This window comes from Vigna umbellata, chromosome 4, assembly GCF_029865625.1.
Source record: "Vigna umbellata cultivar VRB3 chromosome 4, Vumbellata_1.0, whole genome shotgun sequence".
NCBI classification, from domain to species: domain Eukaryota; kingdom Viridiplantae; phylum Streptophyta; class Magnoliopsida; order Fabales; family Fabaceae; genus Vigna; species Vigna umbellata.
In genome coordinates, this window is record NC_142168.1 from 24,724,826 (window position 1) to 24,732,017 (window position 7,192).

The window sequence follows — 7,192 nt, forward strand, 5'->3', positions numbered from 1 at the left end:
TTTTAGTGATCAATCTCCTGTGTCACTGCAGGACATCTTCCAAATAAAAGAATAATGGATGTTCTTTCTCGTCTAGCATGATGACATGTTTATAGACTAGATTAAACTTTTTTGTTTATTGAAATAATTGAAAATTAATTACGTTATATTGATAATTTTTTGTATTTAGGTTTTGGTTTGAAAATAAAATAAATTTAAAATTATCCAAATTTTACGTTGCACCACAAATTTGCGTCAAATTTACTTAGGTTCAATGTAAACTTTAGACTTTTTTTCCCCTATTGGTGCTTATAAGTCTAACATAAATGTGAAGTTTTTACAAATTTTTGTTAGACACAAACTTCCGTCACCTACATAAATTTTATTTAACATAAAAAACAAAAAATATGCAACTTAAAAATCATGTGACAGTGATATATATACTTTTACATGAATAAGGAATAAATTAGGAAGAACATTAAAGAATATTTAAAAGATACTTTATTTTTAATAAGAGTTAAAAAGAAGCAATTTTAAATAAAGTTAAGGAACAAATTAAATTTGAAATATTAAAAGAAATTCAATTAAGAGTATAAATAGTCAGATTTAATGTGAAAAGAAACTTAAACACAGTATAAAAAATAGAGTAGTTTTTTGAAATGGTAAAAGTTTAAAATAATTCAAATTACATACTAGTATAAGGTTTAAAAAAGAATTCTAAAAATCATTGCCCCCATGCAGGATCGAACTACAGACCTTCAGTTTACAAGACTGACGCTCTACCACTGAGCTATAGGGGCACAGGATGCTAATTGTAACCAAATTAGTTTATTTATTAAAACGTTTTTCATTTTATACTTTTTCCCATTCCCATATTATTTATATGTTATTTAGGTAGAAGGTATCTTCAAATAATGTTATTTACCTTATAATTATCATTATATATATATATATATATATATATATATATATATATATATTCCTAGTTTATCAAAGTTATTTATTTTCTTTTTCTTTTTCTTCATGTTAGTATGATTAGGGACGATTGAGTTGAATATAAATAATATATATCCATTACTTGTTTAGTCTAAAAAATGTGTTCTTTTATCCATCCTATTATCTATCAAGCATCCGTAAAAATAAACGGAACTAATTTTTTTTCATTTATTGATATTTATGAATATTTATATATTTTACTTTTAATTCAATTAATAATGATTATATATTTAGGTTTTCCATAGTGCGTCTCAAATTTTGAATTAAATATTATGTATTTACTTCTGCATTCTCTTTAACATTGAGATTCGCTGGAACATAAAATAATATTTTCTTATCATCTAAGCGATGTCAAATGAACTTTACATGCTTTTGCAGTGTCAACATTATTCTCCTAATTAATATAAGAAAAATTGCAATTGCATGAACCTTAATTTCCTCTTTTGTGTGCGGAGCAAATCATACATAGTCTACCTGGTTATTATCAAAACAGGGACTAAGCACAGTGGAGTTAGTTAGTATTTGCTATCTGTTCCTGTTTTTTAGGTTTTTGTTCTTGCACATGTCTTTGAATAAGTAACTCTACTCTTCTAACAAAATATAATACTAAATTTTCATAAATCCTTTCTTCTCATAAAATGAGTTTAATTTTTATGATTTTTAAATTCTACATTCTTCAATAAGAAAATTAGAGAGAAATAAAGAAAAAATAATAATTAATTTTGTGTATTTTTATTCTTCAAAATTGTTTACAGTTTTGAAACTGTAATCCGTTCTTGCATTTAACGTTCTTTTAAGTAATTCACTTATTTTTGTCTAAGAAAAGATTAATCTAGTAACTAATGCTAATTTTGTTGATATTTTTTAAAACTATCCTTTATTGGTTCACCGTCTCGATTTTTAAATAAATATATTTTTTTAAAATATTTTAAGAATGACAGATTAAACATTCGAGTAAACTAATGTATTTTCATTCATCTAAATTAAATTAATGTATTTTCATTCATCTAAATTGAAGATTTTAAGATTGTTATTTTAAAAAAAAAATTATACATCTTTGTGTAAATATACTTAAAACAATTCTAATAATGCTTTCCACACCGATAATATATGTAATGAAAATAAGAAAAAAAAATCGGTTCCATTTTGACAATCTTAGTTTTCTACTTTAATATCATTGATTTAGATCACATATTTTAGATAAAATGAATGCTATAACTAATAATAAATGTTTATTTAAACCATAATTTAACTCAATATCTTAATTACAAAAAGAATATCTTATTAAAACAATAACATTAAAATAATAAAGAATTGAAGTACATAATTAAGAAAATAAGAGAGAAATAAGATACGATAGATCTAATTACAATTTCGAAAAGAAAAACATCACTATAAATAAAGAAGACTTGAGCTTAATTAGAAAGACGATATACTAAAACAAATGTTCTAATTTAAGGAGTCTTATAAGCTGTTAATCTTTGAATATTTACACTTATATTTATCTTAGAATTGAAGTAAAATATCTTAGTATTGATGATGAAATATTGTAGATGATATAAAATTGATGGCATGATCAGCTTGGAGAGTGAAGTCAACACTTAATCTGAAAATCAACCATTTACCTCCATGATTAGCGACTCAAACTTGGGAATTTTTTCATTAACTAATCACGTTTTCTTGAAGCATTACTTCCCATTTTTTGGAAACAAGAATGTGATATACACCTAACTTTTTTCTATCTTACTTTAAGTCTTTGCAAGTAATCTCCATTCTTTCACTTCAATTTGACTAATCCTTCATGCTCTTGGCTCCACCCTCCTACTCTTCCCCATCATTCACACTTTGTAGAAAGAAAGAAAAAACAATTAATTGTTTTCTTTAAATGGTTAGGCCTCACTAATTGTTATAATAATTAATGTTTTGTTTCCATCATTTTTGTAAATTGGAAAGGAGTGCCTGGAAAATGATTTTAGCATTAATAGTTAGTATTAATTAATGATTTGTTTCCATCATTTTGAGAGATTGGAAAGGCGTGCATGGAAATTAATTTTACCATTAATCGTTATAAGTAATTAGTGATTTGTTTCTATCATTTTAATAAACTGGAAATGCATGGATAGAAAATAATTTTAGATTTGAGTGTTTGTGCAAATGACCTTTCATATAAAAAGTAAGTGGATTTGAGGTGAAATTTGTAAAAATTTATAAATTATTTGAGTGATCTAGCCTTTTTTACATGTTACTTAGTTTTTTTTCTTATCCAATGTGAGATTTAAATTCAAACTTAGATTTCCAACAATCTTATCTCAAGATGAGTCTCTTCCACATTGGTACACTCCTTTCAAGTAAAAGTATTCTCAACCACAAGTATTCATTTTATATCATTGTTCATCTTAACGAGACATGTTTGCTTGAAATCCTTGTTAGAAAGACTTTCAATACAAGGATCATACTATACTCGTTTGAGTCTGTCAGAGATATGATCAAGCTTTTAGTATCATAAACATGGCTCCATATACATATCATTCATAGTGTCTCTAGCAACCAAAACTTTAGTTCACTACAATTTAAAATTATTCTCTTCTTTGGTCATAATAAAGTTATCTAGTAAGTTTCATCTTACCATAACCAAAGTGACTATCATTACCATTATAATCAAGCAAATGAAAAGATATCATATTAAAAATGAACATCTAAAGTGTGTTTGACTCCTCTTCTGAGTAATAATTGCACTCTTATGTTGGAGATTAAGGAGTTCTCTAACTAGATAATGAAAGTTTTAAATTTGGAACAGTACGTGAAACAAATAATGGAATACTAGAAATTCAAATCCCATAAGAGTTTTCTTGTATTTTATCATATTCCCTTTTGTTCGGCCTTTTTTTGTTGTTGCATTTTTATTCAAAACAACGTTCTCATATTGTTGTGCATATTTTCCATTTCTAATTGCAAGCGACAGAGCGGGCCTTCTTTAAATGCAGGTATTGTACACCTTAATTTGGCATAAATGTATCAAACCACTATCATTTAATTGCAAGCATTTTAAAGGCTTCACGCATAAATCCAGCCTGTAATGTTTGATATACAAAAGAGAAAACACCACCACTCTAGAACTATTTGGCTTTTTTATTCTTATGACATATACCAAGTAAATTTCACTTTTTTAAGTAACCCATATTTTGTATCCTTAGTCATCCCATCAGGCCTTATACATTATAATTAAAATTTTATTAATATTGACTATTTATTAAGCCAATTTACCGTGATGTGAACCAAATAATGGAATAGTAGAAATCAAAATCCCATAAGAGTGTTTTTTTATCTTAGACTTTAATGATCCTATAGAAACTATTGTGAGAAGCACATACTCAAATATGGTGAAAACTACTCTGATTAAACTCTTTGTAGTTTAGAGCAATTCAGGCCAAGAAATAAAAAATAGTCAATGAGATTAATAATTATGTTTTGTCATTAATACCAGGTACCCTTTCGACCTTAGCAACCAATTATGTGTTATAGAACTCTAAACATGTCAATACCACAATGTCTTATGCATAATATATGATAAATAACAATATCACAAATAGAATATCTTAATGGTACTGACAAATAGAATATCACAAATACCACAATGTCTTATACATAATATATGAAAAACCAATTAAATTTTAATGATTTATTAAGTCTTTGAATTTATAATTTTTTTTAATTAAGTCTTTGAATTTATAATTTTTTAATTGAATTGATATTATTAGTTTTTGAATCTTTTTATACAAAAATGATTGACATGGTTTTCCAAATTTTTAATTCAATATTTATTAAATTTTAAAGGCAATCAATTATAAAGGCTGGCTTTTGAATTTTTTAATTTAATATTTAAGAAATTTTATGATTTATTAAGCATTTCAAATTATAAATTTTTTTAATTGATTTTTTAAATGATTTATTAAGTTTTATTTTTTTACATTCATAATTCATTAATATATTATTACAAATAAAAAACTCTAAATTCTATAAAATTAAAAAATTTAAAATAAATATTAAATATTTACAAACTAAATTATTTATTTCAAAATAAATATAATTAATTCAAGTATTTATATAAATAATTAATTAACTAAAATAAAAAAATTAATTAAAATAAAAATAAAAAATTATAAAATAATAAAACATAAAATAATTCAAAACAATAATATTTATCAAAATATAAATAATAATTAATTAAACCAAATTTTATATATATATATATATATATATATATATATATATATAGAGAGAGAGAGAGAGAGAGAGAGAGAGAGAAGAAGATATGAAGATTCCAAAGAGAAAAAGTTATGAAGAAAGAGAACACTCTTAAAAGTGGTCAAAGATATTTTTTGTTTTATTAAAAATTAATTATATTTTAATTGGGTGTAATTGAGGGCATAACTGTGATTTTTGAAAAATTTGGATGTATAGGATAAAATTCTTAGAGGTGTAGGATGAAACACCCTACTCACAAACATCTATATGAGCTTTTATAACTTCAATTCACTAATTTCTTTTTGCACACCCACACATGCAATGTATCACATTTGTACTTATTCTTGTCGAACCATAATAGCATACACACGGTACCATAGGGCTGGACAGCCTTAGAGGATATGAAACAGTTGGGTGGCCTTAAATCTTACAGATTTAAGATACTAGAAGTAAAGGAAAACCGCGACATATTAAGTCGGTCGGACATGAGCAGGATCAGACGACCTAACTTAATAATCAGTCTTCTCAAAGCAAAAATTAAGGTAAGTATTGATTATTAATATTGAGACCGAAATTAAGATTTAACTAATCTCAAATCTATTTTAAAAACTATATATAAAAGTTAAAGGTGAGGTTTGCATGTATCCTATCCCCGAAACACACACTCTCCATAAAATTATTCTAATACTACAACTCTAATATCATATACTGTACATCTACATTTCTCCAAACTAAAATTACATTTATAATATTCCGTCCACTCAAATAAAAATCATTAATTTGCGCCTTTTTATATTAAAATCAAATTCCAAAACTTGTATGGATAAGATCAATATCAAATTACATTCATTTTTTCATTACTTTACAAATAATATTATACATTTTGTAATATTCCGTTAACTCAAGTCGCAATTTTTAATTTCCATTTTATGATATTAAAGTCTAATTCCAAAACACATATGTTGATAAAGTCAAGTATAAAATTATGCTAATTTACTAATTATTTTGCTAAGAGCCATAGCCATACTTTTTTTGACATTATAAGAGTTATCCCTGCCGTTATACTCAATATACGGTATCTATCTATCCCATTCCAACCATTTCCAAACATTGAAAAAATATATGACAATTATAATAGTTAAAATTATAAATTTTAGCGATTAAAAACAGCAAGAAATAAAAAATTTTGTAATTAATTGTTGGATGATTTCGACAAGTGCACCAAATCGTTTCAAGTAATAAATATGGTAAGATCAGGTATCATTTTCCCAAGATACTCGTAATACTAGAGAATTGTGCGATTAACAACTCATCTAGACTCAATAGAACAACATTCATTTACAAGCATGTGCAAAGAGATAAATTCACAAATATACAATGGTTGGACTTTGGTCATTAAAGGCACTTAGATTGGACAAGACTAGAAATGGTATGAAATGACATTGCTAAGGTTAGTTTTCACCTATTTCACTCTTATGCTGACCCAATTTCATCTCCTCTCCATCAATTTACTAAAGTCAATCCACAAGAACACTCTAACCCTAATCCCTTAGTTGGAAGCGCCTAGGTTTTCCCTTTTAAACTCCAATCCCTTGGAAAATCTAACAAGCAAACCCGCATTAAAGAGCTAGGATCTTAAGACAACATGTGAGTCATCTTCCATCCCTAGAATCAATGACCACAAGGACTTTTGTTTCAGTTCAAGGTTTCATCTCACGTCCCCTAATCCATGAAACCCCAAATTCAAGTCATGAACATTCCTATTACATGCAAGCTTTAAGATTGGAAACAAGAATACTAGCAATTGATAGAAAAGGCATATATATAATCAAATCAATCATCCATTACATAAGAATTCATAGGCTACAACAATCCCTAACAAGATGAATCTGGTTCTCCACTTCCATGGAGAACCCTAAAGCTTACAAAATGGAAGATGAAAGAAGAAGGAGACCCAAAGGAAGAGGAGGAG

The 7,192-nt window shown here is 26.3% G+C and overlaps 1 non-coding gene across 1 annotated transcript; it reads right to left on the bottom strand.

Annotated features, from left to right (window-relative positions):
• Positions 1 to 707: 707 nt before the first annotated feature.
• Positions 708 to 779, bottom strand: TRNAT-UGU (transfer RNA threonine (anticodon UGU)). Its single transcript has one exon. It is a non-coding gene; the product is annotated as a tRNA-Thr (tRNA).
• Between the last annotated feature and the right edge of the window lie 6,413 nt (positions 780 to 7,192).